We start from the raw sequence: 14,331 nt of genomic DNA on the forward strand, positions 1-14,331 counted from the left end.
CTGGGAACCAAAACCGGCCCTGGCAAAGTGCTAGGCCGGCCCCCCCGCCCCCCGGGCGGGAGGGGGGCAAGCGCTTTGCCAGGGCCGCTTTTCAGCCGATTTTGTTACAGGGCCGATTTTGCAGCTATGCTGCAAAAACGGCTCTGCAACAAAAACGGCCCCCAGGGCCCAAAACCGGCCCCCATCCTTGCAGCCGACCGGGGCATTGCCCGGTGCCCACAACGGCCAGTCCGGGCCTGATACTGCTCATCCCTGGTGCCACTGCATCTGCAGCACCACTGAGACCACCAGCTCTGCGGAGCACGCTGTCTGCTCTGCCCGTTCCACTGTGCCATCACTCCTAAGCCTGCAGCACAAAGCCGTCTTTCTGCACCCTTGTATAAATAAAGCCACAAAGCCCCCTTTTGCTTGGGCCCTGTTCCATGTGCAGCAAGCATGACCTGGTCCATAGTACAAGCAACCCCCCCCCCCCCTTCCTTTTTCATAATACGGCAACCATAATTGGAGTGCAGCAGCTGCTCATACTCTTGGCCCCGGTGCCACAGCACCTGCTGCACTAATGGTAGTAACAGCCATTTAAAAACAAGGGGCCAGATGTAGGTAATCCGATTTTACCGATTCTAAAATACCGAATTTTACCGAATCGGTATTTTAGAATCGGTAAATGGTATGTAGATAAATAAATCGGTAAAAAATACCGATTCGGTAAAATTCGGTATCGGTCAATCGGAAATTATCGAATCGGTATTTACCGATTCTGTATTTACCGATTCGGTATTTCCCATTCATTCCTATGGGCCAAAAGGCCCATAGGAATGAATAGGAGATACCGAATCGGTAAATTTGCCGATTCCGATGTTTTTGGGTCCCTTACATCCCAAATGCCCAATACTGGTCGGTAACGGCCGAAAATTGGTACATTCGGCCGTTACCGACCGGTATTGGGCTACCTACATCTGGCCCAAAGTGCCCCTTCCTCCCCAAGGGCACCTCTCACAGGACGGTACCTCTGTCCATTTGTAAATAGGAAAAATAAGCTCCACATCTCTTTGACAATATCCATGGATCTGGCTCCTTTCCTCTTTTGCCTGGGACATTACTCTTGGGCCCCAAGTGTTAAGAGGATCCAGGTATCTGAATGCAGCCCTGCAGGCCTTCTCCCTGCAAAGGATTGGACTCTCCTATTTAAAAAAAACAAAACCAACAGCACCTGAAGGGTTAAGGCTGACCTTGGCCTCTTACCAGAAAGTGAAAGGGGGGGAGAGGGAACCAGGTACTCTGGTGCTGTGAAGCCCAGGGAGGGGCAGGCACTTAAAGAAGAAACAAGCCTTCTCTGCAGGGCGCCTCGCCTGCTACCTGAAAGAAATGTAAATGTGTGCAATTGGTTAAGCACCGAGTGTAAAGGCTGCTTGGGGGCTCGTACAGGCTTTGAGTGATGGATTCACTTTGAGCTCGACCGTTACTAAGATTTATTCTTCTTAAGAGGTAACAGAAGGTTGTTACCAGCTGAGTTCTGTAGTGCGTTCTTTAAAAAGGACACTTATAAAAATATTTCTGGATGTAAACTGATTTCTTACTATTAAAATACGTAGATACGAATAATGATTTCTATATGCACAGTGCTTTTTGTCACAGGCTGGGAACTTGTAGCACTATAAACACACAAGTACTATGGCCCACCGTACCATCCAGTATTCAGTTCTGGGACTCTCCACTGAGTCAACCGAGGTTTCATAACGCAAAAGATTACAGTTCCCACTGATTGGTGTAACAGCTTTTTTTTATTTAAGTTGTGTGCAAGTTTTTTTTATATGCAGTTACCGGTAGGTAAAAAAATGACAAAAAAGTTGCAGAATATTTTGGCCTTTTCAGCCAGGTCTTTCACCCTGCCCAGGATTAGGGCACTCTAGATTACAGTTCCCAAACATTGTATAAAGCACTCCAACCTCTGCATGTAAATAAAGACAGAATGGAAACGCACTGAATACACAAGGTCGCGCTTCCAGGCCACCTTCAAGTGCTTGCAGGGAAACCTACACCCCGCAGAGAATGTAGCCATGGCCGCCCTCATCTCCCTCCCCCCACCCCGTGGTAACGGGAAACATCCTTTACAACGCAACTTATACCACGCAGTGCCTTTACGATGCAACTTTTACAACGCAAACCATTACAACGCTTTGCGCTGGGGGGCGCTCTAGGATAGGGAATAGATTTAATTTACTATCCAACACCTTCCCTACTATCCACGGGGACTGGACTTGGAATAGTAAATTAAACTATTCACTATCCAGCACCCCAAAGCGCTATGTGTTGTAAAGGCATGCGTTGTAAATACCGCGTTGTAAAGGCATGCGTTGTAATGTCATACATCCCCTGGTAACACCCACGGTTTGAAGACGCCTGGTCTAGACTGAAGAAACAGGTCTGTGATCTCCGAAGTATATGTACCCACAATAAGATGGAATAATATGGACGTGAAATATTTAACGTCCCATTTTACACTTTCTCAAAGTTAATTAAAGAATAATTCTGGTCTGATGACTATAGGAATGACACCTTGTTGAAAGGTTTTACTTTCGCCTTTAATTAAGATTAAATCCCAACGCAAATTCTACCTCCCTGTCCAAACGCTCACTTGCAAGATTAATTAACTGAAAGATTAACTGAAAACATGAGTTATGAAAAAGATTTAAAAAAAATTCACATGGGAAGTTCATTAGAAATCTGTATGTCTAAATGCTGAACCTTAAGACATGCATGTGTACATGAAGCGAGTTTACGTAGATGGCTTTTCATTTTAACAAACAAGGAACTGCATATTAATGAACATATAGTGAAATGGTGTGCATATGGATGTTTTTATTCGATGCGTTCCCTTGGCAGCCCATGATACAAAGCATGTTATATCTATTTGTCCATCTTTAAAGAACCTAAGTCGTTGCTGTTATACAAGATGTGTATTGATAATGGGCTACTGAACGCTCGACAAGCTCTACATGTTACACTTACTCCAAATCAAATGTTTTATACAGTTTTATTTGTTTTATAGCCTCGGTCGCCATCTAGTTCTTCTTTTTTTGTATGTATGTCATTGAGGTTTTGTATGTTCAGAACATTTTGATTTTTAAAATAAAACTGAATTTAAAAAAAACATTCTCTTATTTTGATGGAGTTGTTTTCAGTTTCATTACAGGTGACAAGAGACACAGGCAGAAAACAGAGTTTTAGGGACAGGAGACAAAGTTACAGATTTTCTGCACACCTCAAGAATGTTGAGGATTTTGCCTAACGTTCACCATGGATGTCAACTCACCAAAATGCCTGGGGTAGAGGAAGTGACATCACACACCATTTGACCCTTACTTTGACTCACACTCACATAGTTACACATACTAACACATTGACACACTCACACACACAAACACACTCTCACCCGCAAGCATGTATACAACATACATTTAACAGCATTTTTTACTTACCTTAGCTTCCAGATAGGGTCATATTCCAGCTAATGTCCTTCATTGGTATTACACTAATAGTGAATAATATTATTCACTATTTGAATAATAAAAAAATGGATAGAAACCAGGCAAGTGGAGCTCCAACCAGCGACCATTTGGAAGAGCTGCCGCTGTGTTCCAGGCACTGGTTTTGCCACCTCTAAGGCCAGGGGTCGCAAAAGCAGTGCCGGGGTTAGCAAGGGGTAAGCCATGAGTTGCAGCTGCGACCCCTGGTGACCCCTAAATGATGTCCATGAAGTTCACCATGTGAGACTGGCTTTGTTTTGTTTAAAATGGTTTAAATTAAGTACATTTTCATTCTTATTATTCACTTTGAATGTTATTGCTCTATAAAGTACAGCGTTATTGAGGTTGGATAGTTATTGCATGTGTAGTTTTCTCCTCCCAAACGTTATGCATGAATACAGCCACAGACCTAACTTAGCTTTCACCCAGAGTAGTGAACGGACTAATGCATTCATCCTGCTCAGTATAAGGACTTGGCGCAGTAGAGGAGGAAATGGCATGGGATAGCGATAGAGACACCAGAGATTTATGTGACAACTTGTTTCTTTGATTGTATATAGACCAGGTGTCCCCAAGCTACCAGTAGCTCACAAGAATTGCAATAAATAAGTGTTGCATTTTGCTTTTAAAGTTAAGGAAAGGCTTCATTTATTTTACATTATGATCTACCTGCAGATATCAGAGCCTGACAATGAGCAGCGCTCAGTCAGATTTATGACCCAGGTGGGTCACAGAGTTTCAGAACTCAAGCACTGAGGTATTTAACTCTAAAATAAAAGTCGTTTTCAACTCAATAGATGAGCATGAGAACAAAATGATGTTTCTGAATGCTTTTAAATGAGAAAAAATTCAAATTAAGTGTTAACTTGATAATTAAGTTACCTCTTCATTTTAATTTTCTACATTTACAAATGTGGCATTTACAAACAGCAGGCTGCTTGCTCCCAGTGGCTCCTAGGCAGGGGAGCAAGTGGCTCCCAGTGGCTCCTAAGCAGGGGAGCAAACTTGTTTATAACTGAAAAATACAGTCATTTTCTGTTAAATGGGAGAAATTTAAAGTGAAGACAAATGTTTCTATGAAACTTTGTCTTAATGTTTTTCTCACCTTTATATTAAGCCAATTAAGTCCTAATGTTTTATGAAGTATGTTTCTTCACTTTAAATTCCTCACATTTGCACATATGACCTTATTTTCATGTTATAAATATGGCACAGGCATAACCAAGATGGCAGACTGGTAGGATGTGTCTCCTGGTCCCTCTGTCCCTACCGCAGATCAGGCATTGCCGCTCACGGTTCCCTCAACACAGCTGGCAACCTGAAGTGTCCACTAACACTGCAGAGACTGCTGGGCATCCACCGATACCCTTAAACTGCAGCGCAGTCCTCTGCAAGTGCCCTGAGCCCGCAATGAATGGAGTAGCCTGCCATGCAGCGACACTAAGCGTGAAAGCACTGCAGCACATTATGCACATGCCTCATCCCTGGACAGTAGATGCCTTCCACAACACTGCAGCTGCCTTCCACAGAAGCGCCCGGGAAGCTGGAGGTGTCTTTGATGCGGCCAGCCCCTGCAATCAAGTACTGAGAATGGCCCTGCGGCCAGATGTTGGCGATGTGGGTGAGACACAGCAGGCCACCCACGCAGTCCTTAAAATGAGACTAACCGGGTGAAGGTGACCGGTAGATGAGTGATGGCCTCCACAGTTACAGAACAGCCCTGGGCCTGATACAAATAAGGCCTGTGCAGCACCGCACCCCCTGAGACAAGCTGCCTGTGTCCGTGCTTCTGGCGCTACGTGGCACCTGGACCCCCCTCACCTCCTTGAGGCCTGCCAGGACCCGGTAGAGGCTACACGACAACCGAGGATCCCTTTTGCTTTTGCGGTCCTAGGAGGCCTACACAGAGAGACTGGGCCTGGGAGGCATAGCTCTGCTTATGATAAGGTGTGTGCTGGGGTCCCCGAGCACACAGCCAGTTAGAGAAGGGGCATTCGGGTGGGGCCCCCAGCTTATAAACCACCCAGGATCATCTGGGCCACTGAGGCCATGGTGCGACAGCCTTAGAGAGGGTGGAGGAAGAGGCTGAGGCCTTGCCCCAGCTGAGAGTGTTGGTGATTCCCGAGGGAGCCTATGGGCCTCAGAGGAGCTGATAGTGCTATCCACCTGCCCACCTGGAGGACCAAGAGCGACAAGGTGAGAGTCAGACCTAAGAAAGCAACCAGAATAAATCTCCACGATCCAAGTAAGCCAGCTGAGCCATGTGCGTAAGCACATGCCAGGTGGGCACGAGCAACTGTAACCATCGCAGCAAGACCCCGGCAGAAACTGCGACTATTCCCAACGAGGCCCTGTTGGGAAGGTGTGAGGCATACAGGTGAGGTCCAGGCAAAATTCTTGCCTCGGGGAGGCAGCTGCTCATGGACATTGACCTACGCCATGTAGGGGTGCCCGTGGTCGCAGTCTACTATTACGGCCTTCCTGCCTAGCTAGACTTCCTGCAAAACCCTTGCAATTTTCAACCTTATAACACACCTCTTGGGGGCTGTGAGTAAACATGGCGGCAGCTCGAGCAAAGAGGGAGCGCACCCTCATAGACTTGTTAACCAAACCTGCTGGGACTTGTTGGACTTGGCTCTTTCTGCAGGGTCATCCCAGAACCTTTTGCCGTCCTCCTGTATTTTTTTGACCTGTTGTTGTTGGTTTTATTACTCTGGGCACATTACTACTGCTGTCCAGTGCTAAAGTGCATGTGCTCTCTCTTATAAACATGGTAAGATTGGTCTTCACCTGTTTGGCATATTTAATTTACCTGTAAGCCCCATGTATAGTGGTATCCCATATTCCCAGGGCCTTTAAATTAAATGCTACTAGTGGGCTTGCAGAGCTGCTTGCACCACCCACTGAAGTCTCAGGCCAATGCAGCTGCAGGTCCTGCATGCAGTTCACTGCCACAGTGAAATGGCATGGCAAGTGGTTGCCACGTCCAAACTTTCACTTTTACTACATATAAGTCACTCATAAGGTAGGCCCGAGTCAGCCCTATTGGCAGGGTGCAGTGTAGGTAAAAGATAGGATATGTGCCTTAACTGTGTGGTATGTCCTGGTAGTGACAAACAGCCTATTTGGTTTCTCACTGCTATGAGGCTGTCCTCTCATAGGGTTGCATTGCGAATTCCCTGATGTGTGCTTCAGTGGTTATTCCTGATCTGAGAGGGGTAGCTTGACCATGTTTGGTATGTTTGGAATAGTAGTGAGAAATCCTACTTATTGGTGAAAGCAGATTTATTATTACTATTTTAGAAATGCCACTATTAGAAATTGGCATTTCTGTGTGCTTATGTGTCTTTGTGCCCTGCCTGGATGTGCATTCACCGTCTGGTTTTGACTGACAGGAGAGAGGGGATGTGCATTCACTCTAGACAGTCTTCCCTGGGTGACTCAGCGCTAGACTGATTAGAACGTGGCTGCATTTAGAGTAGCAGGAGGAGTTTCCTTGCACCTGAATAGGCCTGGTCTGCATATAGAGTGGTGGGAGGAGTTGCATCTGCACCTGAATAGGGCCCCTGCCTGCCTTCTACAATGCTGTCTCTGCCCCCCCGTGGTGTGTCTGGGACTGGGGCTTGAAAAGTGAATGGGGTGTTATACACTTCTAATATGTGTTTGAAGTGCCCCAGAACAATGACTTTTGCACTATAAATACAGGGGCTGTGACCCCTTGAGAGAAGACACTGTATTGGACTTGTAACCAGGTGCTGCTGGCTCTACATACTACACCAGAGGATTGGTGTGCTGCTAGGGAACCACCACCGTGAATTTGCCTCGTGGTGCTGATCTGCTGGAAAGACTGGATCTATGCCCAAGGACCCTGTGTGCTAGCCTGCTACCAAAGAAGCCCAGCATGAAAGGAGCACTGTGGACTGCTCCTGGGGGCTGCATTGTGCTGGAGAAAATGTAGCACTGGTGAGCGCTTTCAATTCTGTTGCTCACTTTCTGCTAAACCTGGAGAGGAGCGCTTTTTGCCCTGCAGCGTGGGTAGTGCTGTAAAAACCTGAGGCGGGTCGGGGACAATCGATATTTGCCCGGCGGTATTGCCTCTGTGACCCTCTAGTTATTTAATCAATGAAGAGGCAGGCGCTGGAGACTGGAAAGCAGGAAACAAGGTTTTTATTTTCTCCGGAGGAGAACACAACGAAACGGACAGAAGGTATCGTTCTGAGGTGCTCTAACTGCATCCCTGAGGCCTGGCCTCTTATACACAAGTTTATCTTTTTATTGCATGTAACATATTCTCGTCGATACTTTGATGTACAGAAAGACATCCTCAGATCCCCCTTTGGGCCCGTTCCCACACACATTTACAGTTGAAGTCCCCACCCTAGTCTCAACAGGTGATGAGTATCACGCAGCTGGATATTCCGCCGATTCACGGAATGTGGGGGGTTTGATCGGATCTCATGGAGTGGGGGCTTTGATCAACCCGGGGATCCTTTGATGGGGGAAGCTTTCTATTGTACGGGGAGGGGCAAGGAATGGTATCGGCAGAGCTGGGTGTCGGCCTGGGAACGGGGAGGACAAAACGGGCACACAGGGAAAAAGGGGGTTTGCATCTAAGGGCCGGAGATCATGAAAGGGAAGCAGGGAGGTGTCGCGCTGGGAACAGGATGAGGGCCTGGGGCAGAGCAGCGCCGAAGAGGGGTTTATGACTCAAGGCAGGTGCAAGCAGGGGGTGGTCAGCGTGCAGGCTTAGTGAAGGCGAAGGGCTATGTCAGGGGCCAGCAGCATGCAAAAGGGTTCGCTCTGATCGGGGCATCTAAAAAAATGGCGGGCGCGCACGACAAAAGTGTGGCATCAGGGGAAGAGGCAAGATGGCGCAGATAATGTTCACCAAAACGTACTAATTTTCAACAGTCCTCCCTTTAACATATTCAAGACATCTTGCTGGTTCATTTTCTACTCGGTTCTATTGTGGTGGGCATGAGAAAGAAAACGGTAGGAACCCTAGAGGAAAAGAGTTGTAAACAATACATTTTAACATTTCTAGTTTTTAGGAGGTGGGCCTATTTGATAAACTTTGATCAATTTGTTTAGCAGGAAAGTCATAGGAATGCAATACAAAAACGATTCTGTAGCGAGAGCAGCAAGCATATTTCATACTGGCAGGTTATTACATATATACCAGGTTCGGATTGGAGCATGATCAATACGATGGCGGCTGGGAGAGAAATGAGGTCTAGCAGAAACGGCGATTGGGGATGTCAAATGTTCGAAGTTTAACGAGTTCTCATCATTCTTTGTTGCCTTTCGTTGGCGCTGTTGAGCACCGGCGGTGGAGCTACAAGTCCAGCTCTGTTCTAAGTTCTGTGTTGCAGGGCACGACCCTTTCCTCGCGTTTCTGGTCGAAAAGGTCCTTTTCGCCCTGTGTCCTTTGAGGTGTTTGTCAGAAAGTTCAGATGGAAGAAGAGCGTACAAAACAGTCCATAGGGTAGGTCAGAGGAAAAGGGGGATGGAGCAAGGCCAAATTAGGAACAAACTAGGGGAACGAGAGACTTCAAATAGGCGGGCGTGTGACCGAATTCAGAGAGCGGGGACTTGTCGACAGACACTGGACATCGAGCAGGGGCATCAGGTCGACCCTTTCTTCTCATGTTTGTCGAAAACAGTGCCTCGTCCTGCAGCTCTTTTCTGTCGTGGTCTCGCCTTGGCTAATGTCGCAGGTGTTCCTTAGTCTGTAGTCAGGCCTCGTGCTCCCACATCCGGTCCTTCTCTCCTCCAACAGCAGTACCCTTAAACAAGTTTGAAAAGACAGTCTTTAGAGAATTTGCAGATGAAGATAATCAAAAAGTCTATTTCTCTCCCAGCTCCAGGCAAAGAATGAAAAATGCCCGTTATATTAGTGTTCACAACTGGCATATGAATGACCGGTGACGGGCCTGTTGGATTTACTATGACTTTCCTTTACAATTATTTATTACAGTCACGACAGTTCATCTGATAGTGACCCACCTTCGTGAGACGAACCTGGCAAAGATATGCCGTTCTCTAGAGTTTTACATTTACAAAGGGTACTGTGAGTCGTCAACATAGTACTACACAGGTATTTTGCTGAGAGACGAACATGGCTAAACATTTCCTTTCTATCGATGCATCCTGCCTTTCAACTACTACGGGGTTCATTTCGATGATTTCTTTACCTTGGACTAGTCTGTTAACCTTGTAAAACATCACTCTGGATCCTACGTAACCTTTTACAGCCCGATTACTTAATTAGGAGGGACAGGGGTTTTATGGGGAACAACCAGGGACATAGGAAACTTGTGGTAAGGGCATAAATCGACCCATCTCTCACAACCGGAAATGAGGGGTAGTTTCATAATTCCAGTTTTTGGGCGGCTGATACAGGGGGGTAACAGGGGTGATCATTTTTCTGGTTTGGGTATTGCGACAATTCGGGGAGGGGAGGGTCGCGTATTCTGAGGTCCTTGTTTTATACCATAGGAGCCGTCGACATGTAGTTCCCTTATTTCGGGCCAGATTAGGGAACCTCTGTCGTCTTACCTGTCCTTTCCCTTACGGCCCAACCTCGGTTCATTGACTTCTAGCGGAAAAGGAGAGGTAATGACGCGGCCTCAGGGTGATTGTATTAAAGACAAGTTTTTGTGCAAATACTGACGGTATTTGAAGCCAATTAGGTGGTGTGCTAGGGGTGGCAATCTGCCAATTTCGGGGCTAATCACTCGGAAGAGTGGGAGTGCAAAAATAGAGGGAGAGAGGGAGAGAGAGAGAGAGAGAGAGAGAGAGAGAGAGAGAGAGAGAGAGAGAGAGAGAGAGAGAGAGAGAGAGAGAGAGAGAGAGAGTGCAACGGCAGGCTAAATAGTATACGTGCGACAGAGAGGGTGGCGGTGTATTCAAGAAAGGCTATTTAGTGCATTACACAGTAAAGGGCATTCACGGGTCTGCGTTAGAATCTTGTAATCATGCAGTTTGAGCATTAGACAGGGTAGAGGGGACGTGCCTTGAGAAAAAGGAAAGAAGAAAGGAGGTACCATTTTGTCGCACTTCTCGCATTCTCGGTCCTTCGACCAGTTGGGTCGACGCCTCAGTCACACACACACATTCCCTCATAGTTTCGCATCATACGTGACATGGGTTCATTCGTCCGGTCTGGTTTAAGGGTGATCACTTTTTATCAGGTTGCGCTAATTTTTTGGGTTTGTTCGATACGTGAGTAGTTTGCAGGCGCGCTTAGACACCACCTTGCGGCGCTAGTCAGCTTCGTGTATTAGACATGGCAAGGCTTCAGATCTTCGCCACACCTCGGCTGTAATCTCTGGTGTAACCTGCAGAGGGAGGGAAAAAAGGGGGGTGGGGGAGACAGCATTCGCGCATATTCAAATACATGGATTCATAAGTCCTTTACTTACCTCTTACTCGTCTTTCCTCCTCGGGGCAGGGTCCCCGGGGATATGGTTTCTGGAGTCGAGGGGGGGGGGTAGTGTGTCCATATAGGTCGTGTGCGGGGAAACGTAAAAAGGAAACCAGAGGTGCTTAGTGCGAGGTATCTAGTCAAAGGATGTATCTCACTATCGGGATCCTTAAAACCTCGTTCAACGCTGTGGCGTTCTAAGGTTCTTCGGTTCTTGGGTCAGCTCCGTTCCCTGATACTTTGGAACGTTGTACTTTATCACATTTACATTATTTCATTTCACCCTCCTTTTACATTCCCTTATTTACACCGTTCGTTTTACCCATCCTTGGAAGTCAAGGTCTTCCTCTACGCGAGAGTTCATGAGTCAGTCGCGTACTTTGAAGGCGGAGTGTCGTGTTGTCAATCCGATCCGTCCTCCAGGGCTGGGCAACCATCTTCTTTTAACCTTAAAGAGAGAGCAGAGTAGGGTGCACAGAAAAGAACTTTCCCACCGACCCCACATTTTTAAAATAAAGCATGCAATACCCGTCCATAGTTTCAAAAACTTTATTTTGCAAAATCATTTCAGCATGAGGATTATGAGGGTGCGGTCGTATTTGGCCGGTCGTGGCAATGGCTAAAGTGCGTACAGTGGGGGGTGTCGTTTGCAGCAATAAAAACATCGGAAAGTTTTACTCATTCATTTGTAAGAGACTAAAACGTCTATTAATTGGCTGGGGGTTCGGGGGCATTTATTTTCATAATTTAGAAGCATAATCATAATAGTGGTAATCAGATTTCCTATATGCATACCGTACGTGAGCGTCGTAAATGAGGTTTACATCAGTTATAAAAATATAATACATTGTACATTTGTAATCAACATTTGTAACGGGGATCCTTTCATACTGTTCGTCGAGTGAGTTCTCCTTGTCTTTTCTAGCCAAGTGTACAAAGGATCATATAAAATCTTAGAACATCAAGTTTATATTAGTGCGAAGGAACACCACGAGGTGTTCGTAAGTTCCGATTGATACCAGCGCCATTTTGGGCGGGGCCGGCTCAGTCCGGAAGCAGCATCAGGGGGAAATGTTTCCCATTACTGGCAGTTTGGACCAGAGTCCTTTTCGGCAGTTCTAGAATTCATGCTAACAGAAGGAGTGGCAATGTCATGTTTGTTTCGTTGGCGATCAAGGCAGCCGTCCCTTACCGGAAGCCTGCAAAGGCCGAAGGTTCCGCCGGGGACCTTTGTAGGATCTTCAAGGCTGCGGAGATGCTGTCGGAGATGGGGGCTCGTGCTCCAAGGGGCAAATGTTCGAGTTATATTGCTGGTCAAAGTTACTCTAGTGGCCGGGGCCCGCCTTCCAGCGGACCCAGACGCCATTTTGAGGCCCTACAGGGGCCACTCTCGTCGAGTTTGCAAGAGTGGGAGAGATCCTTCGGAGTGAACGGAAGAGGTCCCTGTTGTGTGAAAGCGGGACGTTCAGCTGGGGTGCAGCTGTGATGCCCCCACCTGGGGGGGGCGAGGGAGACTCGTTCGCATCGTCTCCTTCTCCCGGTGCACTCCATGCCGCTCCTTTTCATCGCCCCGCATGAAGGTCTCTCCACATCCGGCGTTCCCCAAGTCCTGTGCTCAGTGCTGTGGGAGCATGGCCACCTGTGGCGCGCATTCGGCGCGGCACGAGTATCAGTGCAGTCATTGCAGGTTCGGTGTTCCGAAAATATGGCCACCATTGCACGTTCGGTGCTGCGCAAGTACTGGGGTGCCACCATGGTGTGTTCGGTGCTGTGGAAGTATTGGCACCATCGCCTGACTGGGGGTGTTCGGCGTCGGGCCGGGGGCTGGGAGACCTCCTATCGGTGGAGGTGGGAGAGGCTCGTCCGCGTCGCCTCTCCCTCCCAGCCCAACTTGGACAAATTGTTGTGGAGGTACGTGCAGGACATCCCGCCGTCCAGAGCTGCTGCGGCTGTTACGGAAGAGAAAAGGAAAAAAAGGTGCCTCGTTCTCCTCTGGACATGTGGCGGGACTACTTAAGTCTATCCAGGCCCGTTGCGGCTGGCTGAGGAGACATGTGGCGGGACTACCTACAACTGCCCCGGCTGCTGGCTCCTGCCTCTCCTCCGGCTCCCCCATACGTTAAGATTTCCTGACCAAGAGTTGGCGGCCGGGCCCGCCTTATATGGGTTGCCGTTGGTTGGGCGTAGCCGTAACCCTGCCCTACTTTGGAAGGTTCCAGAATGAGGGGGGGGGGGGGCGAATGTTCTGTTTGACTTTCATTTTCTACAGTTTACCGTTATTATTCCTTGTTTGTTGTGTTAAATTAAAAGTTCAAGTTCATTAATGGTCTACGGATTTTGTTTTACCATTTCTTTCTTTTCAGGTTGTTTTTATGCTAAGTTTCTGCTAACAGAGGTTGAGTAACACGGAAACACGTGTAGAGGGATGACGCAGATTTGTACATTACATACACACAAACTCAGACGGGGGGACAGTACAAGTACGACATACAAAGACCCAAGACGAATATAAAACAGTTATTGGTCATAATTATCTCTTTCCGTCTGTGAATTTGAAACGAGGCTGGGTTCCCGTCTTGACGTTGCCCGACCTAGGAGAACTTGAGCATGCCGCTGAAATTGTCCTGGCGAAATCTGTGCCATCGGGCATAATCAAACGTGGTGGTTCTGTCTGGTCTGTCTATGTAAGTCGGGTTCTTCTTTGTCTCGCGCTTCTTCTTGTACTGCCGGTCTATCGTTCCTGTCGGCCCTTTGCCTTTACTCACGCTCAGTAGAGTCGGGCATTGGGCTTTCCAGTGTCCGACATACCTACAAAAAGCGCATTGGGCTGGCCCTAAGTCTGGTCGTCTTTTGCATAGTGTCGGGGGATAAGTTGTGGGTAGCGATGTCCTGGGGTTGTCCTGTCGGTATATTTCTCTATTTGGTTTGTCCTCGTCTTTTCTCTGTCGTTGCATAGCCTCTCTGCGCCACATACCGAGACTGTCGAGCATAATTGGCGTTGTCTTATTATTTCGAAGGGCTATTTCTAACGTTTCTATTTTATCAAGGTCAAAGGATCCTGCCAGTGGCCACTGTTTGTCTTGACTATCTTCGGTATACCTGTGCCACAATTTATTATAGGCTATGGTGACTAATCCATAGTTTATGAACATGTCCTTATTAGGGGTGCCTTCTAGTGGAGCTATATGGTCCACCTCTAATACTCGGTCCGGGCTAAACAGGCTATTAATCAGTGGGGAGAAGACAGACATGACGGCTCGTAACGAGGGACTAAAAAGTCAGCACTGCCTATCTTATCACTAGGTGCAAAGACCGGACAGAATATTTCTATTCAACGTTGTTTGCAGGCAGTGAATACCTCATGGATCAAAAATAATA

Source organism: Lissotriton helveticus, chromosome 9 (assembly GCF_964261635.1).
Source record: "Lissotriton helveticus chromosome 9, aLisHel1.1, whole genome shotgun sequence".
NCBI lineage: Eukaryota > Metazoa > Chordata > Amphibia > Caudata > Salamandridae > Lissotriton > Lissotriton helveticus.